Source organism: Equus caballus, chromosome 14 (genome assembly GCF_041296265.1).
Source record: "Equus caballus isolate H_3958 breed thoroughbred chromosome 14, TB-T2T, whole genome shotgun sequence".
In the NCBI taxonomy this organism is placed as follows: domain Eukaryota; kingdom Metazoa; phylum Chordata; class Mammalia; order Perissodactyla; family Equidae; genus Equus; species Equus caballus.
The window spans coordinates 105,977,165-106,000,186 of NC_091697.1; the positions used below are offsets into that span (position 1 = coordinate 105,977,165).

The 23,022-nt window shown below is 45.1% G+C and overlaps 1 long non-coding RNA gene across 1 annotated transcript; it reads left to right on the forward strand.

The window, feature by feature from the left end:
* Positions 1-15,179: 15,179 nt before the first annotated feature.
* On the forward strand, positions 15,180-21,781 carry LOC138917361 (uncharacterized). Its single transcript, XR_011425228.1, has 2 exons — positions 15,180-15,628; positions 17,046-21,781. It is a non-coding gene; the product is annotated as an uncharacterized lncRNA (long non-coding RNA).
* Positions 21,782-23,022: the final 1,241 nt, after the last annotated feature.

A 23,022-nucleotide genomic window follows, 5' to 3' on the forward strand; every position in this document is an offset into this window, starting at 1 on the left:
CTATGTGCTGGGGGGCTTTGGGGAGAAAAAGGAAAAAAATAATAATAATAATAAAAGGAAAGAAATTTCTTGCTACTAATAAAAATATTATTTATGATTGTCCACTCATAAAAGCTGCATTATCGCTCACCGTGCTCAGGTAAATATTTTACACGTCATTAATACTTACAAGGGCATTGACAACGTTCTCCATATGAGACTCGAGTTAGGTACACTTCCACTGAGCATCACACTCACCTTAGTTTTACATTTTTAAAGTCTATTGTCTGCATTGGATCTCTACAATGTGTCTAAATCAAGTGATTTCCTAGACACAAAAGGAAGTTGGGAACTTCAGAGTGCTGAGGTTTTGTTGGTGTCACCTGGGACTTCAGTGGAACTTTAATCCTCTGGCTTTTTGGTGTCTGTATCTTTGAAATGGGACTAAAACTTGTTTTCTAAATAATGAATTTGTTCTCCTTCCCTCTTTTTTTTTTTTTTTTTTTTTAAAGATCGGCACCTGAGCTAACATCTGTTGCCAATCTTTTTTTCTTTTTTCTTCTTCTTCCCCCCAAAGCCCTTGTATGTTCTAGTTGCAGGTCCTTCTGGCTCTGCTATGTGGGACACTGCCACAGCATGGCTTGATGAGCAGTACCACGTCTGTGCCCACGATCCGAACTGGTGAAACCCTGGGCCACGGAAGCAGAGTGTGTGAACTTAACCACTGGCCATGGGGTCGGCCCCTTCCTTCTCTCTAAATACAAGTACTGTCGTAATCTCATTGTGCAGGAGGCATTTCTTTCCTTGACTTAGTGGGAGAAGAAAGGCTCTGCCAGACACAGAGAGCACAGGAGTGAGGGGCAGGTCGAGCTGGCTTTGATTCCAGGGTCCTTCACACACTAGTTGTGACCTTAGTCAAACACCTCACTTCTTTGAGATCCAATTTCCTCATCTGTAGAATAGAGACAACAGTGGTCTCCCAGGGAAGTGATGGGACCTAAATAACATCATCTAAGCAAAATGCCTGGCTTAAGAGTTCTCAGGAGATAGTTTTCCTCCCTACTCCATCATGTAAAATGTTATTATCAACAGTTTTTGCTGATTTGGAGAAAAAAATTCCTCCTGTTTTGTGGGCTATTTCAAGAACATATGAAAGATTGCTGCTTTCTCGGCTCATACATAGTGAATAGAATGATTCTTCTCCCTTTTCCCTATATTCCTTCTGTTCACCCTTTTATGCAGTTATTCACCAGACACATATTGATCGCCCAATACAAGAATGTTTGAGAAAAACTGATGTAGGGAGATAGGCAGGGCTGAGACTATCTCTTGATGCTGTAGTAACATCGGGGAGTTTAGCTTTTTCCTTATTAAATAAATATGACAGTAAATATAAAATTTAAACGTCTAGGAAACACTGGCCCAAATCTGGGCAGGTGACCGCAAGTGGGGAGGGGCGCATTAGTTTGAATCCCCTGCTTTCAGAAGGAGTGCTGTTACCTGTGTCAGTTATCAGTGTCCCTCGACTTCCTGGTTGGTGGGAGATATTTTAAAAAGTGGTGGGAGCAAAGAGTAGGGAGGGGCATTCTTTTTATTTTCGCTGTAGTAGCTGCCAACGTTAGTGATCAGGACAGTAAGTTCATGTATCCCTAAATCGTCATTAGAATAAATGTGATCCCTCTAGCTATGGTCCCATGTCATTTAACTTATTAATTAATACTTTGGAATGCAGTTGAGCCGTTTTGAAGATGACCCTACTGAAATTGGTCAAGGCCTGTTTCGGGATAATGGCTGAAATGGTCAATGAGAAACAAAAGAAGTCACTGGTGTGTGTGCTACACCTATGGCCACTGTTTCAGGGTGTTGGAAACGGTCTTAACAGTTAGCACAAACCCTAGGGACTAGAAGGGATGGAACTTTATTTATAATTCCTTGCTGTCCTATCAAACTGGGCAATGGCTGCCATGGTTTCCAGGTCAGGGAGTGGCTTTGCTTAAGCCTTTAAGACTGTCCTGCCATCCCTCTTCTGCATTCTGGAGAAACAGCTTCAAGACACCTCTGTTTAACAGGACAGATCAGTCCTTCCACAACTGAGAACATGTTCAAAACCATTCAAGTCACGGGGCCGATCTGGCTGAGATCTGAGACTAAACAATCCTCTTTGTAGGAACCAGTTCCGTTGTCCTTCTTGCCTTTTAAAGTCGTTAATAGCACACTAAGCAATTTGGAATGTCCTGCCAGTGATTCAGCTAGCTTTCATTGTTTTGTTTACTTGGTTTTTCATCTTCAGCCTCTTCACATTTGTGCTATTTAAAAGGCTTCTTCCTAAAAGTTTAGACACTTCAGTTCCATTTGAGCAACGTAGAAAAGGTTTCCTTAATTTGGGCAAGACCCATCTGACCATTTGTCGATATTCCTGCCTATCTGCAAATGGGCATTTTTCTCTACATTGGGTCACACACACACACACACACACACACACGCACGCACTCCACTGGAGCTGGAGTGGATCACTCCAAAAGCAGACATACCTTGTATTAGACATGACAGGAAACTTGGGAAAGTGTCCACAACCTTCAAAGTTTTGATCCCTGTCTTCAGCTCTTCAGTGTTAGGATCTATCAAACTACCAGGAGGGGACAAACTGGCTGGGGGCAAGTGGTGGTGAGAAATACAACTCAAAGTGGAAAAAGCAGGACTTAAGTCTTAGGCACTAATGGCCCCAGAGCACTGCCGATAATGATCGACTGACCTGGAACACAGCACCTCTGGGGTTCAGTGTCCTCACTGATGCGAGGTGGTCTAGATAGAGGCTGACTAGCTATGGACTGTGGGCCAAATTAGCCCACAGTGTGTTATTGTGCGTCAAGTTGTATCGGCACACAGCCATGCCAGTTGTTTAGGTATTGTGAGTGTCTGCTTTCCTACAACAAAGGCAGAGGTGAGTAGCCACAACAGAGGCCTTATGGCCCTCAAAGCCCAAAATATTTACTATCTGGTCCTTTACTGGAAAATGTTGTTCAACCCAGGTCTAAAGGGTTTCTATTATTCATGCTCTAAACTCAATCATTCCTCTATATCTTGAACTAATCTTTTCCCCTAGGCACACTACGTGGAGTATATGTTTCTCTGTGTCTGAGGAATTGGATAAGTACTTATTTTCACCCTGAAGGCCAAGAAACATGCACTTCATAAGGAGGGTGGAACTTGAGAGTAAAGAATCAGATGCTCAAGGAAAAGCGAGACAAGATGGAAGAGCGTGGGAAAGATGAGGACTTGGAGGGGTTTGGTGAGGTGAGAGAGGAGGCTCTGGGCACACTGGGCTGTGTGACGGTTGTGCAATGAGGACGTTCCCACTCAGCAATGGTAATGGAATGAGGCTGGACCAGCTGGTTGGTGGAGGGGTTTCCCCTTTGGGAGATGCTACTGTGATTCATACATGTAGGAAAGAAGGAGGGAGGAAGGGAAAGAGAAAGAAAGAGAGAGGGAGGGAGAGGGGAGAGGGGTGGGCAACTTAAGACCCCAAGATGCAGGCAGCATTTCCCATGACCAGTGCTTTATGCCAGGCCCTGTGGGGGACACAAAGGAGATGGGTCATAATCCCCACACTAAGAAGCTTAGTTTTAAACCAGGGGCTTACAGACAAGGGCACAGCTTCTGGTGGAACAAGAAAAAGGACCACAAGGAAGGGTGGAGCAAGATAGATGGAATTCATTTTTAAGAAAAATATATAGGAAAATGCTTAGACTATCCAATTCCCACATTTTATATTTAAATCCTAGCGAGGCTTGGAAATGTTAATGGTAAAAATTTCTGCTGAAAATGGGCATATTTCTCTGTACTCCTCAGCCTGGTCCTTCATGATCTATTCATTTCTGACCTCTCCAGCTTCATCCCTGACCTCTGTCCCATTCCTGGTTCATGTCTCAGCTGCTCTGAACTTTTCCATTTCCTCTAATACAGCACCTTGGCTCTTGTCGCCAGGCCTTTGTCATGCTGATCCCGTTGAGAATTCTCTCCATGCTGGGTCTGCCCCGCCTACTCCTACTCAACCAGCTCTTCAGACCTCGCTCAGTCCCTGGGTCGTCTCTGACCCCCAGGCGGGGTCAGCTTCCAGTCTAATATATTAGTTCAATATCAGGCATTTTCCCTATCACACCGCATGGTAATTTTCTGTCTATTTTTAAAATTAGTTTGGGTTCCCTCAGAAGCAGACCCTAAGACAAGAATTTGAGTGCATATAGTTTAGTTGGGAGGTAATCTTAGATAAAACTAAAAAGCAAAATGTCAGGGGAGTAGGGAAGTGGGACAGAAAAAACAAGGTGGAAAATAAAGGAGTCTTTGTGAAGGAAGTTATCACTGTGGGTAAGAGGAAGAAGATCCTTCTGGGGGAGCTGAGGGCCAGTTTAGAACATGCAGCATGGAGTTATCCCACCTGAGGGTGAGGGAGCTGGGGTACTTATACACCGTGTGCGTTGACCATGGGTAGAGCGCTGATCTCAGTGAGGGGCATGGAACGAATTCCTTGGCACCTCTGGCCTGCTGACTGGGCATGTAAAGTGGGCTTTGGGGGTCAGAGAAAGCCCTCCAGCCAGGGAATGCAGGTGCTGGCAGTTGGAAGTAAGGTTGGTGTGCTCTGAAGTGGGAAGGGCAAGAAGTTGTGGGAGGGGCACAGATAGTGACATTCTTCCTGTCTCCTATCAGACACAGACTTGAAAGGAGCTGGGGCTGGAACAGCGAGGGGTAGGGAGAGAGTTGCTGAAGCAGCTGAGGCTGGCTGTGCATCTCCCCTTCATGGAGTTTTACCTTGAATCTCTCCACGTGGTCTCTCCGCCTGGGCTAGTTTGGGCTTTCTCTCCAAGGAGGGCTTCACAGCCCTCAGACTCATATCTGGATGACCAGGGATTCAAAGGCCAGTGTCCCAAGAGAACCAGGAGGAAGCTGTGTTGCCTTTTGATAACCTAGCCTCTGAAGTCACATGGCATTACTTCCCCTGTAGTGGCCAAAAAAAAGTCACGTGAAGAAGCACGTGGGGGAAGGAGGTATTACCGTGGCTGTCTCTAGAAAATACCTTCTACCACTCAAGTGTTTCAGAAAGGCTTAAGAGAGACATTGTAAAGAGTTTCTTCAGGGCACACCTATACCGTCTCTGGGTTCCTTTGAGGATTCCTGGGGCTCTTAACACTCAGGATCTTTGTCCTAATTCTCAGAAATCTCGGGCCTTCTTCTGCCAAAGCTATTTAGCACACCTAGAGCTCGGCCTGGCGTCTGAACTGACCTAGGGTAGGTATCAGCTCATATTCCACCTATGAGATAATACCAGGAAATAAGCCAACTCAATCAATAGTGTCGCAAATGTCTCCAGTGGTAGAAACCATAAAGAAAAGAGGGACAGGTTTGACTCAGGGAAGATTAAAACTTCAGCACATCAAAAACACTATAAACCAAATTGAGAAAAATTAAAACTGAGAAACTTTTGCAACTTTATGAAAGACAAATAATTGGTATTCTCAATACATGAAGAACTTTTACAACTAAATTAGAAAGGATAGACAGTCTAACAGGAAAAAAAAAAAGGGTCTGTAAATAGCTAAAACCCAAAGAAGAAATACAAATGATGAAAAATGTTTAGTTTTACTAATAATTTCTTTAATGAAAGTAATGATCACCATTTTATATTTACCTATTAAATAAAAACAAGACACCATTCCATTTCTGCCTATCAAAATGGTGAAGATTGAGTTGTAATACCAGCCTTGGCCAGAGAATGGGGAAGTGCTGACACCCTGCCGGAAAGAGGAGGAATCTCCACAATTTTCCTGGAGGGCCATTTGGCAAGCGGCGTGGGAAGCCTTTGAAAAGATATGCTTTTGATCTAGCAATTCCTTTCTGGGGGTTTATCCTGCAAAAATGCATGGACAGGAATATTATCTCCAATGTTGTTTACATTCGAAAAGCTTGGAATTTACAGTGTTAGTTAATAATAGAATACTCTGCCACCTTAAAAACGATTTTATATATATATATATCCACAAATAGAAAGATGTTGATAATATATTTCTAAGTGAAAATGCATAAAATGGTTCAAAAGAGTAAAAATAATGTAATTTTATATATATGTATGTGTGTGTATGTATATATCTCTAGGAAGATAGCTCCATATATGTATATATCTCCAGGAAAAAGAAAAGGAAGAAATGCTATACATCCAAGTATTATCAGATGTCACCTCTGAAAAGTATGATTATGGGTGATCTGTAATAGAGTCTTTTTATCGCTGTATCCTAAGGTTTCTTTAAAATGAATATATTCATACTACTTTTTAAAATTCTGAATGTAAATGTGACTTTCAACCTTTTAAAATGTACTTTAGATTATCCGAGAATACACGGATATATTCTAATTGTAAAAATTCAAGTAATACAGTAAATATAAGTACATAATATAAATAGAAATATATGATGTATATAATTGTATATTATATAATCTATATAATATAAACATATAATATGAAGTAAAATCCACCTTCACCATTAAATTATTTTCCAAAGAAAAAAAGTTAGGCACAATTCCCTCCCTCACCTTTCGTAATCGTAGTCCAGACAAGGTTAAACACACACACCAGTGGACTTAGGATCTGAACACAATTTAACAACTGCCTGTTACCTCAGTTTAATGAGCCCAAATACAAGTCAGGAAGCCACACAGTGACAGGGGCAGGGCCTGGCTCACTCTGACCAGCATGAGAAGCACCTAGAAGCATTGGCTGGTCACATTTTCACACGGAAACTTGTGGTTGCCCCAGAAAAGCACATCGTGGACACAACAAAGACAGATAACGCGAGGCATAGACAGCTCGAACATGGGGCTCGGCCTGGTACTGAAAGGCTGGCCGTGGTACAGAGGCCGAACCAAGGGGCCTGCTTGCGTGGAAGCCCTGGGAGGGAGATCTGCTCTCAGAAGGCCGATGGGTCCAAAATTCAAGTCAAATTTCACGTTATGTTAGACCTGAGCTGTTTTTATGAAGCTCTGACAAAGTCAGTGCTTTTTCCATCAGTAAGTAAGGCTTCAAGAAAGCTTTTCTTGAATAAATCTCTCATTTATCCCCCGCCTTCACATTTACAGAGCTTACCAGGGAAGCAGGCTGGCAGCGTGAAGTCCCCTGAGTGTTTCCGTGATTGTCTGGGAAAAGCATTTTAGGTTCGCTCAGAAGACTCTGTGTAGATAATCTCTCCCAAGGAAACCTGGAATTTCTCTGCCTACTGATTGCAAAGGGATGACTTGAATCTCAAAGAAGACGGAGGTTTTCTAGTCAGAATCCTCACCCTGTTTCTGCCCTCGGTGCACATCCAGGACACGTTCAATTTCTCCATGCTTCATTCCCCTTGAGTGTGAAATGAATGCAGAAGAAGAAATACTCTAAGGACAGCATTGGGAAAAAAAGGCAAATGTTCTAGATGTTTCTATTACATTACACATTACTAAGAGACATTGGGGCTATTCAAAAGAATGAAGACGTACATGGGTGTACAAGAGTTTGGGGAGACAGTAAGCTGTTGGGTGGAAATGGCCGAGAACTGTGAAGCATTTTTACTGTGTTCTGCTGGTATAAGAGAAAAGGCTATTCCTGCTCATACTGTGAGGTACTTAAATCTGTTGCTTTAGCTGATATCTTCCAGCACTGTCTGCCAGACTATAATATTTGTTTTCAAGAATCAACCAACTTTCTGCATTTTAAGCCATGTCTATGGTAGATACACTTAAGCCCCAACGTGGCCCAAAGCACATTGCTGTCCAGATCCGTCTGCTGGTCTGTGTCTATGTAGATCGTGTAGTGTTAGCAAACACTGGACTGTCTTCTGGCCGTCTCTGTGATTAGAAAGCAGTGGCGTGATGATAAAGTGCATGGGCTTTGGAGCAGAGACTTGCTTTTGGGTGCTGGCTCTGGTGTTGATGAGCTTTTCCTTGTAGCGAGCTCCCTGGTCTCTCTGAGTCTGTTTTCTCATCCGTAAAATGGGGATGATCATAATAAGAGCTGTCTCCTAGGACTGCATGAGGATTAAAGAGAATCATGCATATCAAGTTCCCAATACAGGGCTAGGTAGGTATAAAACACTTTATAAATGTTAGGTCTTGAAATCTCTTTCCCATACCATGAGACAATGGCACTGCTCCCTCGTGGTTGGCAATGCCACCTCCCACTCATCTTTGGTTCTTGCCATCTTTCTGCAGCTCTCTAAAATAGTCCCTCAGAACAGGACCCAGGCAGGAGATCTCCCCTCTTCAGTTTTGCTCTGCTGTTTTGTCATTTATACTTTCTCTCTCCCAGGTAGTAAGCCCCAAATGGGCGGAGAATTGTGTGTTATCTTTATGCACAGAAGTATTGGGGAGCATGCCCCGGACCTCTGACAGGACACAGAATGGAGGGTGTAGAATCTATATTATGCAAATCTCAAAGGGCAGGGTTTCCAACAGAGATGGAAACTGAGACCCAGACAAGAAGAATAACCTTCCCCAGGGCACAGAGCCTCCTTTTGCTAAAGCTGGAATGGTGTCCCTCTGCATGGCAGTGGAATCTCGTTTTGCCTCTCTGGGGCCCTTGCTCAGCCTCTGACCCTGTGCTCGTTCTTCACCCATTTGGTCCCCTGAATGGTTAGTGCTTAGATGGATTTGCACTCATCTCTGCTTTGGGGTTTGGCCCTGGGTAACTGGTCTCCATGAGGAAGCCTGGCCCCGTCCAAGGACCCCGACACGATGATTCTGGCTTGGCATTTGGTGCCTGCAGGCTTCTTAGGTGATGTTGAGAAGCGGTGCAAGAAGCTGGATGTGCAGTCCGTTCAGTGTCCAAGCGCTGGCCCTGCAGGTTCTGGGACTCGGTCAGCCCCTGGCAGACGTTGGCTTGGCCTGCAGCTTGGTGCCACGTCGGTGCCATGTTCCGTTTGCCAGTCTCCTGAATAAAGAAAGATTCAGGACAGCTTCTGGCACTGCCAGTCAGGGTTTCAACTTTCCATCCCGTGTGAGTGAGCCATGGTGTCACCGCTCCCTTTTAAATTAAAATAGTCAAGTGGTTAAATATTCATGCTTTGCTTATTTCAGTATATTTAATTTATTATGTATCACTTTTCTTGGGTTTTATATAAACTTGCCTGAGGACTTTTTTTTCAGTTTAAATTCTGGCAGAATATTCCCTTTTCCTTGGCAGAGTGTTGATGAGTTAAAGAAAATAAAAAAGTCTGCCTAGCTAAGAAGATAATACCTTTTTTTTTTTTTACAGATTGCTCTTGCACTTTAATAAAAATGATATTATAGTCATTATCGCCATCATTAATTAATCTTGGGTGATCATTAATGTGGTGCTCACACGAGGTGTCATTAAAACATCTGGGGCGTTTCCTCCCAGGGTTGGAAACCATTGCCTCCAGCTCTCTAATCGGCCTTTCTCTTCGTTTGGGACAGTGAAAATGCAGTAGAGATTGGCTTTTTCCCCCCATTTCTCTCATTGGTCAAAACGGAATCAGAGCTGCCCCTTCTCTCCCTCTTCTGGCAGAGCGGGTCTTCACCACGCTCTGTCTTGTAACTGTCTTGGAGGATCTCATTAACGAGCTCCGACCTGGACAGGAGGCTGACTCTTCTTCTAAAGCTTTCCTCAACCTGGTTTTGAAGAGCCAAAGCATTACGCAAACATGAAACATTCCTGAGGCTGGGTGGAGGCTCAGAACCCTGTTGATGCGAAGGGCAATTTTCTCCCCATGGCTCAAACAAAGGGATGGCAGCAATTCATTTGGGTTCAAGGAGGTCTTTGTGGGAGAGCTTCTAACTATGGCTTTTGGAGACATATTTTCCTCTTTTGAAAAAGTCGCAGGGGCTGGCCCCCTGGCCAAGTGGTTGAGTTTGGGCGCTCCGCTTTGGTGGCCCAGGGTTTCCCCCGTTCGGATCCTGGCCGCAGACATGGCACTGCTCATCAGGCCATGCTGAGGCGGTGTCCCACATCCCACAACTAGAAGGACCCACAACTAGAATATACAACTATGTACTGGGGGGTCGTTGGGGAGAAGGAGAAGAAAAAAGAAAAACAAAGTCATAGGGCCTGTTGCACCCAATTTCAAAATATGTGAACAATAATCCCTTGATTATTGAGAGCTAATTAAAAATTACAAGCCTTGTTGTCCCCCCCACACATACACCATAAATGGCACTGCCTCTTGCCACCACCCACATGGCATCTGCTAGAACCTAAAAATGAGTTTCAGTATTAGCCTAAGAAAATAACAAAACAAAGTTAGAAATTTAAATTAGTTGCCAAAGAAGAAATCATATGTCACTCCTCTGCTCAAAAACATTATATAAGCAGCAATAGAAGAAAGAAAAAAGGAAGGAGGAAGTCAGCGAGGGAGGAAAAGAGGAAGGGAGGAAGGAGAGACAAATTATGCAGAAACCTAAGAATGCAGAAGAACAATATGAAGGAAAATTTGAGAGTTACTATAGGACATAGTAATAAGAGAATGGAGATGGGAATATGTAATATCTTAAAAAGGTAGTTTCTCTCCAAATTAATTTATAAATTTAAGGCATTTAATCCTAAATAAAATTTTTTAGAGAACTTGAAAAAAGCTATTCTAAATTTTCTATTATCTGGATGACTAATTAGTTAAGAATAATAAATACATTTTTTAAATTTAATAAAGTGATACTTGTATTGCCAGACATGAAATTAAAAAGACATGATAATTAAAATAGTGTTTACTGACACAAGAATAGACTCATAAATAAAAAGAATCAAAAACTCAGAACCAAACATATGTCTATAAATATTTTATGTGATAGAGATGACACCTCAGACAAGCAAGAAAATGACGGATATTTATTGTTTTAGGAAAACTATTTGGTGGGGAGTTGTATTTGTTTCCTGCGGCTGCTGCAACAAATTACCACAAATTTGGTGGCTTAGAGTAATAGAAATTTATTCTGTTGCAGATTTGGAGGCCAGAAGTTGGAAATGGGTCTCACGGAGTCATACCAAGGTGTTGGCAGGGCCGCACGCCCTGGGGAGGCGGAGGGGAGAATCTGCTCCCGGCCCCTCCAGGTCTCTGGGGGCTGCTGGCATCCCTTGGCTTTTGGCTGCATCACTCTAAACTCTGCCTCCACCTTCCCATCACCTTCTCCCCTTCTCTGTGTGTCAAATCTCCCTCTGTCTCTCTTGTAAGGACACTCGTGATTGGATTTAGGGAACACCTAGATAATCCGGAATAATCGCCCCACGTCACGACCTTTAAAGTAATCCCAACTGTCAAGATCCTTTTGCCTTATAAGGTATATGTTATAAGGTATATGTTACCTTATAAAGTAACATTTATAGGTTCCAGGGATGAGGACCTGAAGTCTTTGGGGGCCATTATTCAGCCTCCTACTAAGATAAATTAGATTCTTATCTCAACTTATACATCAAATACATTTATAATGCGTTAAATATTTAAGTGGGAGAATATGAAGGCCGATAGTTATCTGATCTCAGGGAAGGAATGGCTCTTTTAAGTATCAAAGAAAAGATTGATGGCTTTGCTTATGTCAAAAATAAAAAACTTGTTTGGGTCTAAAATTACCATAAACAAAATTACCAAGAATTGACAAACTGGAAAAAGCATTTGCAACAGACAGAAAGTTTGTATCCTTAATGGATGAGATTTTATAAATCAGAAGAAGAAAAATCTCCTAATAGAAAAATGGTCCAAGAACAGGATAGGCATTTCACAAAAGAAGAAAAATCACAAAGTCAACCAACATGAAAAAGTTTACCATTGTAGTAATCAAAAGCAAGTTAAATATTGACGATATATTAGTTTTGGCCAACAAATTGGTAAAAGTTATTAAAATTGCAGGACCCAAAAATGGCAAGGAAATGAGGAAAGTTCCTCATTTAAGTTAATTCCTCATGTTAAGTTAATGGTGCGGCTTTTCTCAAGAGATCTTTTGCAATAAATACAAAAGGGCTTAAAATGTGTATTTGCTTTGAAATTGTAATTTTAAATTATGGCAATAAACGAGCAACCACACAAACAGAAGTGTACATGTATGCTCTTTATAGCTTCATTAAAACGTGGCAAAATTACAAATGGTCTAATATTCCACTATAGACGATGGAAAATGTTCACAGTATGTGGTTAAATGGAAAGAGCAAGTCAGAAGACCATCTGCAAATCGGTCCTGTGTGTGTGTGTGTGTGTGTGTGTGTGTGTATACGCGTGTGTGTTTATCTGAAATAATGAGTGACAGTGTTGACGGTTGTCCTCCCTGGAGGTAGGATTATGGGTGATTCTTCCCACCACTTAAAAATCTTTAAATTTTCACGATGAGTATGTATTACTTTTGTAATTTGGAAAGAAGAAAAAATGAATGCATATATTTAAAAATTATCTCCAGAATAAAGCTGACTGTCTCCAATGTGGCAAACACAGTTTCTTTCCATCTACCTTTCCGTCTTTACCTCCCTTGACTCCATCACCTGCCCAGTGTTGCGCCAGCAACGTGGAACCTCTTGGCCTTCCCCCAACTGGACCCTGCGTTCTCATAAGTCTATGTCTTCTTACATGTTGTTCCTTCTGCCCCGCATCCCAGAGACCTCCTATCACTCATGGAAAATCCAGCCCTCTAAGGAGGGCAGAGAGTCTTCACGATGCTCCAGGCAGAATAAATCACTTCTCCTTTGCAGCTGTGATTGTCTTTCTGTTCTGCTTGTACGCCACGACTCTATTTCCCTCACTGGACTGTGAGCTCAGCGCAGGTGAGTCAGAAGCACACAGGGACGCCCAGTCCCCATCATCAGACATGAGGTGGGGGTTAGCCTGGCCCCTAGAGCCTAAAGAGGGAAAACCTCCCCGGACCACAGTTCCGGTCAGGAAGGTACCCAAAGATGAGGGTCGAATGTGATCTTTTTGGATTGGTGAAATGTAAAATTTTAAATTGGCTGTAATTATGGCAACCCTCTGGTTGATGCTGGTTGAAGTGAAATCGATGCATTTCAAATTGGGTCTGAGCTGCCTGCTTATTTCAGGTTTTTCGGCGTGAAGAAAGCTGTTTTGTGGCTGCTGCTCTTTAGCTTATAATTGGTGTGCTAAGCGGCACAGTTTTGTTTAGCACGTGCTGGTTGTGTTTCAGAACGCCTCACCTCTTTACGAACCCGCATTCCTGAGTCCTGCTCAATCCTTTGCTCTAAGTGAGTCTTTGAAGATAATTCACAGCAGCTGGGGCGGGGGATGTCTCAACCACACCTTTCCACACCACTCGGGGAACAGGAGAGAAACAGGAGGCAGTTCGGGGATTAATGGGCCTCAGGCTGGTCAGGTCACCTCTCAGAGTCATGACCCTCTCTGTTTTTATTTAATGAGGGAAGTAGCTCCCAGGAAACTTGGCTGATACCACCTGCTGGGCCTGAGATGCTAGAGGGGAGCGTGCAGGTGCCTCCAGGAGCTGGTGGAGCTGGTGGTGAAGCTGAGCCCTCAGCCAGGGAGCAAAGGAAAGATGTTCTTTACTTCCAGCACCTTGCTAGACAGGGACTAAGCAGGGAATTGTGTGAAGAAGGTCATGGTTGAGTTTAGAATTAAGTAAACAAATACATAGAACTTTATCTCTCTAGGAGTAAAGATGAGGTGCTGGACGGCTGTGCACTTTTTCTTTCTGGTTAGCTGGTGTGCTATTTGGTGTGCTGGCATTTGTATATATTAGATGTAGCTGTTGTGGAATAGTTTCTCTCAAGGTTTTATATATTGTTTTTCATATTCCCAAAGAAAGCCTCAATTGGCTGCTCCCAGCTAGGGAGCAGAGCACAGGGGTGGATTGGAAAGGCGTGTGAGTCCAGAGGCAGAAATGTGCATGGAGAGGCAGGTGGACAGCAGCAAGGCTGCCCTGGGGTTGGTGCTGGCTCAAAACTAAGCAACTGGACCTTGGGCAAGTCACAGACTCCAGGGCTTGGTTGACTTCTTGATAAGATAAGGGACAAGGACTAAATCATTGTTTTTCAAACTCTTAGTGGAGGAATCTTCTTTTTTCACAAAGAAAGCCTTATACTAAGTCCTGTTTTATCTGTGAAATAGATTTTTAAAGTGGAGCAATTTTGGTTGAGACAGAGGCGGGCCTCTCGCTCTGTCCCCTGCCTTCCCCGGCCCCCCTCTCGCCGGACCCCCCAGGGAGGCCCAGACCCCCAGGAACATCGTGTGAGTCTGGGCTCAGCCTTGGCTCCTTCATCTCTAAGGTCGTGGAGTTTAAGAGGAAATGAAGCCTTAAGAAAATTGCCTTGTGGCTCATCTGAGCCCACTGTCTCACTGGGAGACATCAATCCAATATGGAGATTAACTGAAAAGGAATTTAAATGTTTACGGAGGTTTTTTAAAAAATGAAACTAATGAAACAATGGAAAAATAAAATGAATAAAAGGAAACACATACGCTAGCCCCCAAATTACAGAAGGATATTAAATTCATTGCCCACTTTCCCTCCTCCTCAGGTCCGTCCTCTCATTCGGTCCCTCTCTATCCTGTCCAATGGGAATCTGCCAGCTTCTCGTTCTTCTCCCTTTGTACCTCATTCTGCCCATCACAACCCCATTAGCTCTGTGCAGTCCCAGGCGGATAACACCAGCCGAGTGTGAGATCCATGGATTCCTTCTTTTCAGAGTGGGGAGTGAGGAGAGGCTGGGAGGAGACCGCAGAGACTTAGAGTTGAATTTCTTCTTTACAACTTCTCTCCTCACTGGTGATCCTAGTGTCTTGCTCCTAGAACTCCTGCCTGCCTCCTGCTACAACTCAAAACCCTTAAAAACAGACTGTATATGACTGGGCCCCGGGCCAGAATCACCGTGCACTGTTTACATTTGGGGAGGTGTTTTGCTTGCTCATTTCCTATTCATTGTGTGTCTCTCTCATTCTTTTCCTTTTTCCTAATCACTGGCCATTCCCGGGACCTTGTCCCACTGCCCCAGTATTGCTGTGCCATGGCAGGTAGTCGAGAATGGAAGGTCTTCCTGTTCTCCTGAGGCTAATGGGGCTCTTTAAGAAAGCCCTGGATCTTTCCAAGTGAGTTGCCCAATAGGATCCATCAGGCTTTGTGTGGACACAGGGGGCCCCCCGAGGTGAGAGGTGCCGGAGGTGAGGCAGGTCCCAGCTGAGGTCCTTCGACCATCATCTGGGTGTGGATGCGGCTGTCGGGCTGCCAGGCTGCCAGGCCAGCACCTCCTGCCACAGTGCCGGCACCCCTATGACCCGGCCTTTCTCAGGCACCATCAACACAGGCTCAAGTTCTTTTTGGCTCCACATGAAAGAGAAACACGATCTCTGCCCCCGCTTCAGAATGGCTGTTTTCCTAATCAGTGTGCCCATAGTTCTTGCCTTTGATTTGGGCAGATCCACTTCCGCACGCGTTACTTACTCCTCTGGTGCCATGTCTCTGCTGCGGCCCCCGCACTCACACCCTCAGGAAGAGACAACCGTGTTGCCCAGCTTGTCCCAGCTCCAGGATCCCACAGAGTGCACCCTCTCTTCATTGCTTGCCAGCAAACCCGTCCCTTTGGCAACTGCAAACCGATCACGGATCTTTGCTTTTTTTTCCTCCACTGCCAGGGCTGTCTTAGGGTGTTGGAGGGAATTCTAACACGCAGCAGGTGAGTGTGTGTGTGTGTGTGAGGGAGAGAGAGAGAGAAGGAGAGAGTGCCAATCTCCCAGGCATCACTCAGCTGGGTCTGTATTTGTACAACTCATTGGCTGCCCACAGAGTCATAAGGGTGGGAGCCGGTCCCACCTGCTTGCGGAACTGCGAGCCTGCCACAGATTGCGTTCACCCAACGTTTCTTCTCCTTCTCTTCCTGTACTCATCCCCTTGGGCTGAAACCCAGGCTTTGCAAAAGAGGCATGGAGAGAACCCAGGACTTGGAGTCAGATGACCTGGTCCAACTCTGGCACTGCCGGATAGACAGAAAAAGGGTCTTGGTTCAGTGGTCAATGGCACATGGACAGTGAACCCAGTTTGCCTGGATGTGAGTCCTGAACCAGCCTCCTAGCAGCTGCGTGACCTTGAACAAGTTACTGGCTATCACTGTGCTGTAGCCTCTTATCTGTGAAACAGGGCTGACAATACAAGCCCCCACCTCGTGGGGTGATGGAGGGCTGAACTAGCCAACAAGCGCCTCCTTCCTAGTAAATTCCATGTAAGCACGTGCTGTTCGTTACTCATAGAAACACTGGGAGTAAGCTGTGCAGCTGCACAAAGCAAAGGCCCAGTTATGGCTGCTAGTTGTGCGGGTTTGGGGTGAATTAACATTTTTGAACCTTGTTTTCCCCATCTGTAAAATGGGGATCAAATTAGATACCGACTCCCCCCACCACTAGGCTGTGCCTTGTTATTAAGCACAAATTTGTGTGTTTGCGATGGAAGTCCTTAGCAGATCATGCCTTTGCTGCTGAAGATTCTGCCAGGCTCCACACGTTCCACTCTATGAACTTGGAAGTTGTGGACCAAAACATCTCAAATATTTAAGATCCTCCCACAAAATGGAGGAAAGCTATTGCTCATTCCTTGGTGTCGTAGGTCTCATATCCCAGAGCTCAGGAGGAACTTGCCTCCTCTGAGTCAATGCACATTTGATTGATCTGAGGGGAACTCCTTTGACCACATCAGGAGAGCTAAAGGGCTGGGTGGGTTTTGTGGGGCAGAGGGATGCTGTACAAACCTGGGATGCACGATGGAGCAGGACATACTGATTCTCTTGTTTCTGATTTGGCCACTTCTCTGCTGTGTAACCTTTGGTATGTTACTTAATCTCTCTGGGTCTGAGTTTTCTTCTCAAAAGGAAGATTAAGACAGATATCATAAAAGAGTGTGGCACACAGTAGACAATCTTCAAATGTGTGTTCCTTTTTTTCCCTTGGAAAAAAAAATTAGCATCTGGGTTTATCAGGCCAACCTTAGGACCCGAGTTGGTGCTTGGTTTATGAAATATAACACGTGAAAATGTTGTGTGATTTAAAAATTCCAAAGGTACTTTTATGAAATAATGATGATGTGTATTTTTAAAATCCCAGCTGAGCCGACAGCAGGCCTGCCATATCTGGACTTCGGTAACTCTCCCACAGTTAGACAGTTTGCTCTTCAACCTAGGAGGCGTCCAACATCTTAAATCATAAAGCAAATTACTGTGTGTAATAGTCTCTCTTCTTTTAAAGAAGATGCCCACATAAAGGATAAAGAACAGCCTTAGGATGGGGGCTCGTCTGCGCATAGCTTGGACAGATCAAACAAAGAGAAATCCAAAAGGACCGGAATCAACAGCCTGGGGATGAAAGTGAAGACGCTCAGATGTGGCCTCTCCTGGCGTCTTCTGGGAATTGCTGTGCGGGAATTCCTGGAGTCACCGGGAACCTAAAGCTTCAGGCAAACTCTGAAAGGTTCTGCCCTGGGAGGCATTTTCAAATGCTGGTCACACTCCTTGAAAATCTGCCTGCTTTGCCGTCTCCTCTTGGGTATCTATATTAGCATCTCGAATCTGACAAGGTCAAAATCCAACTTCTCCTCTCCTCTGCTCCAGTCAGCTTCCCCCAGAGGATTTCAGGTCTTAGTAAATGGCAACTCCAGGCCCGATTTTGCTCCGGAAAACCCTTGGAGTCATCTTTGAGTCCTCTCTGTCATTCACACCCCACTTCCAATCATCAGCAAATCTCATTGGCTCTGCCTTCAAACTATGTCGGCAACCTGACCACTTCGCGCCTCTTCCACTTTATTCCCTGATCCAAGCCACCGTGCTCCCTCTCCTGGGCCAGCGCAAACCATCTCCTCACTGTTTTCCTTGCTCCTGCCCTGACATCGCACAGAAGTCAGAGCACGGCCCTCTGTTTGGAATCATCTGCTGACACCCCATCTTACTCAGAGTCAGAAACCAAGCCAGTGCACCGGCCTGGGGACCCTAACCGACTGTCTCCTGCTACCCTCCCTCTCTGTCTCCTAGCCCCCTCCCTTCCTCGCTCTGCCCTGTCCTAGTGGCCTCCTTACTATTCCTCCAACAGGATGCCAGGGCCTAGAATTCCAGATCATTCTCTCTTCAAACTTTACTCAGCGAGTTTAATTTTACTGGGCACATCAGGTCCTATAACTTGGAGATCGTGTTTTCAATCACGCCCCGAAGGACAGAGCTCTGACTCCAGCCCTCCAGCCTGCACGCGTTGTTCCTTTCTCTGAATTCCTAGAGTACTTTCATCCCAGGAGTCCCGTAATTTGATGACTGATTTATGCTCTGCCTGAAACTGATCCTTACTCATAACCCATTTTTAAATTGGGTTATTTGTATTTTTACTATTGAATTGTGAGTTCTTTATGTGTTCTAGACACAAGCCTATTGTCAAAACATGATTTGCAAATATTTTCTCCCATTCAATGGAGTTCTCTTAATATTCATGATGGTATCCTTTGAAGCACGAAAGTTTTGAATTTTGATGTCCAATTTATCGATTTTTTTCTTTTCTCACTTGGGCTTTTGACATAATATCTAAGAAGTCTTTGCCTAACTTAGGTCACAAAGATTTTCTCCAATATTTTCTTTGAGGAGTTTTGTAGTTTTAGTTCTTAAATTTAGAGCTGTGATCCATTTTGAGTTAATTTTTTATGTATGGTATGTGGAAGGGGTCTAACATGATTCTTTTGTGTATGAGCATCCAGTTTTCTCAGCACTGTTTGTTGAAAACGTTGCTCTTTTCTCATCGAATTGTCTTGGCACTCTTGTGGAAACCAATTGACTATAAATGTGAGGGTATTATTTCTTGACTCTCAGTTCTATTCCGTTGATGTGTATGTCTATCCTTATGCCATTACCACACTGTTTTGATTACTGTAGCTTTGCCTAAGTTTTGAAATCAGACAGCATGAGTGCTCCTACTGTGTACTTCTTTTTCAAGAATGTTTTGGCTATTGTGCCCCTTGAATTTCCATGTGAATTGCAAGATCAGCTTGTCAATTTTCGCACAGAAGCCAGCTGGGATTTTGGTACAGATTGCATTGAATTTGTGGATCAATTTGAAGAGTATTGCCATTTTAATGATATTAAGTCTTCAGGTCCCTGAATATGAGGTGTTTTTCCTTTCATTTAGGTCTTCTTTGATTTCTTTCAATAATGTTTTGTAGTTTTCAGAGTTTAAGTTTTGCACTTCTTTTGTTAAACTTATTGCTAAGCATTTTATTCTTTGACTATATAAATGGATTAAGGATTTTGATTTTATTTCAAAAACAATGGAAGTCATTGAAGGGTCATAAGCTAGAAGGTCAGGAACATGACTGAATTTTTAAAGATCCCTCTGCCTTCTGTGTTGAGAATTCATTTAAGGGGGTAAGAGCGGATGAGGGAAGACCAGTTAGGAGGGCACTGCCGTGGTCCAAGTGAGAGCCGGTGGTGGTTAGACAAGGATGGTGAGGCAGACATGGTGAAAGTGGACAAACTCAGGAGGCCTTTAGAAAGAAACTCAACAGGATTTAGTGATGGATTGGATTTGAGGGGGTGTGAGAAAGGGAAGTGTCAAGACTTTTATCTTGTGCAGCAGAATGGAGGGTGGGGACATTCATTGCTATAAGGAAAACTGGGAAAGAACCAATGCATGGTCTTCAAATCCCACTTTACATTAGAGATAATTCAATCCAAGCCACATATTATCTCAGTTGATTTTTCTAAGACTCTTAGGAGGTGGATAGGATAAGCATTAATCTTCCCATGTGATGGGTGATAAAGTGGAGGCCACAGTGAGAAAGAGCCCCGACAGGAGTCAGAAAGCATGGGATTTTGCCTGTTATGTTAAGAATTGCCGGTTCTGTAGTGGTATCAGTTCACTTCTCTAGTGGTCAGCTTCTTGATCTATTAAATGTGGGACTTGGTGAAGTTGTCCCTAAAATCTCTTCCAGTCTGCCTACTTTCACTATTATCATTCATTAAAAAAATACATGTGGGAGCGAGGGGTGTGTGCAAAGACACAAGTGATGTGGACTGGAATGCGAACGCTGATCTCCCAGTTTCTAGCCCATTGTTCATTAGACCCTGCGGCCTTACATTAATTTTTTGCCACTTGTCTTTTATGAGAAAAATGGATGTCTCCACCTTGTTCACAGATACTGGGCAGTGTGGCCTACACTTGGGCCAATATGTATAACTGTAAGTTTTAGCACAGGGACACACAAACTGAAAATCTCTTGAACCTGTGATTGTGTTTGAGTATCTTTAATATGTTTAAAATACTATGCTTCACGCAGTAACACTTATATTCCTACTGTGACTTTAAGTTCTTGCCAAATTTAGAAATGCTCTCTTTTATCTTCTGTGGTGGCCACTCAGAAATGTTCTCCATCAAGAATGCCTCACGGGTTGCTGCCCATAGACCAGCATTATGTCTTCAGCCTCGAGTGTCCCAGGAGTGGTCCTTAATCTCTTATGAAATACGGTAAATGGGAGCAGAAGTCCACCTGTGAGGTGGGAAAAGTAAATACTAAAAAAGGTGTTGTTGTGCTTGAAGAAGGATCAGTGAACTCTCCCAGGAGATGAAGAGTGAGATTATGAGCCCAAAGAACTGGCGAGCCAGGCCCTCGACGCCAAGCTCCGGGACTCTGAGAGCATGAGGAGACCAGCTGGTCCGAGGCGCACGCTTCCTCCTCGGTGTAACCTGAATAAGGAAGAGGGCGGAGGCATTGGTTCAAGACCAGCCTTTGCATCCACCGCCTGAATGAAGGGCCAGGACTCACCTGAGCCAGCTAGTCTCGAGCAGCCCCTTTCAAACAACAAAGCAGCTGAGCATTTACACTGTGTATGCAAATTTCCATCACAATTGCTGCCCTGCTTTTATGGAACTAGGAACAATGCGATAGTTCAGATAAAGGGGAGTCCTTTGAAAGAGGAAACCCATTGAAATAACATCTCTGTCAAAGGGGCACGTTTCCTCCACACATGATCCCTTCCCTTCGGATGAGTGTCACATCGCAGAGAAACATGAGAGCGACTCCAAATGGTCATTCCAGCACATTCGGATAAAGAATTTTAAAGAGACGAGTGCAGAGCTGTTGGGCAGCTAGGACTTGCCCACCAGCCGGGCAATGAGCCATGGGCTTGGCTGTGAACAGGGCTGGGGAGGAGGGACGTGTGTGCAGCAGAGCGGGGAGACGTGCCGAAGCCGTCCCTCCCTTTGCAGGGAAAGCAGGGGCTTTCAGAGAGTCTGAGAGGCCAGAGTTAGGAAAACTAGCTAATTTCTGAATTCAGAAGAAAAGCTAGTTATGTTCTCTGGAGCGATGAGTCCGAATCTGAGTATCTATCAAAATCACCAGGAACATCTGTGAAGATGTCAGCTCCTCTGTCGTCCTGGACCCAGGAATCGCCCACACCCTGCTCTCCCACGAGCGGGCAGGGAGGGCGGGAGTCTGAGGAGTGCAGACCCCAGATCATCCTGAGCTGGGACGGGGGAAACCCGCCCGAGAGCTGCCCCTCCGCTGGCCGCCTGGACACACGGCTCCTGCCCTTGGTGAGGCACGGATGTGCACAGTACGAGAGAAGGTCGTTATTTCAGGTGGACTGAGGGGAAAGTCTAAATGGGAGAGGACTTTGAAACATAAAATGAACGAAGGAACTGCTTCATTTTTTCAGTCGTTTTAGCGTGGAACTGCTCAGCAGCTCCTCACTGCTGAGCGATGCTGAGCCTGCCCGGCTGAGTCACTGACATTCGGGGGCCTGAGTTCCCGCTGGAGAAGTGATGAGACGCATAAAGAGACCGCCAGAATAAAGCAGAGTTCTCCCCTCTCACTGCGGGGCTTCTGCCATCTTTGCATCTGCTGTTTCTGATGCTTCCAGATGCCATTTCCTCGTAGGGCAGTGGCATGGGGAGGCGGTGGAGACCGAGTGTGGCAGAGGGCACCAGCAGGAGCCGCAAGGAGGGCAGCAGGGCTGCGAGGCCAGGGGACTGCGGGTTCTGGGTAGGGGGAGGGAGAGAGCCGGGGAGGGGGTGGAAGGACAAGGAAAAGCCTTATAGAAGATGAGTTCACCAAGAAGGAAACCAGTTGGTGCCTTCTTCTGTTCCGAAGGTTCTGTTTAGAGGGCTGAGGGCAGAGCTCACACGCCAGGGACGAGGATGACATCGGCCCCCATTCGGCCTCCAGGCTCCTGAGCTTTGCATCAGGTTTCAGCCACCGAGACGATGGCTCAGAGTTTGCTCCTTCTGGGTCTATGAGGAGACTGCCAGAAAGTTCTGCTTCTATCCAGCAAGGTCGCCCACCCCACAGAGCTCCTTGACTCTGTCTAAGTGTACATTCCTACTGTGCCTTTGAAGAAGGCTTTGCCTTCAGACTTGGAGATTTCCTCGTCCCTCAGTACATTAGGTGTTGGGATGACATCATGTGTAATCTCTTTAGAGCTGGCAAAGGGAGCCTCACTCTAGCCTGGGGGTCCTCTGTGACCTCCGGCTAAGCCCTGGGTTTACTCCTCGGCCCAGACCTCCTTGCCCTGTATGTAGGGCTATGCCCTGGACCCTAAGCTTCTGGAAGGCAGGGAGCAGGTCTTATTCATCTCTGGATCCCAACACCTCGCACAGTGCTTGGCCCTCAGTGAGAGGCCAGTGACTGTGCTGGACCAGGAACTGAAATGGGGCGAATCTGATACAACACTCTGGGTGAAATAACGCATCCATCCCCTCCTCAGCCAACCACTGAAAGATCTGGGTTGGCATTCTGTTCTGCAGACATTAGGGTTGTCTTTTAAAGAATTTTTTTTAAGCCATACAGATATTGAGTAAAAGTCTGGAGACCGCTGCCATAAACAATGTCTAAGGCACTCTTACATCCCGGCCCCTCTGGCCTCCGAGGTCAGAGCAGAGCCTGGGGTCCGAGGCGGCTGCCCTGAGGTGGGTGTGAAGAGTGAGCTGCACAGCCCTGGAGCCGGGCCACGCAGCCGGGGAGGGCCCCGGCGGGGGGGTCTCCAGGCAGCCATGGAATGGGCTGCCGGCTGCTCTCAAACTACAGCAGCTCAGGCTGCTGGCTCAGCCTCTCTCC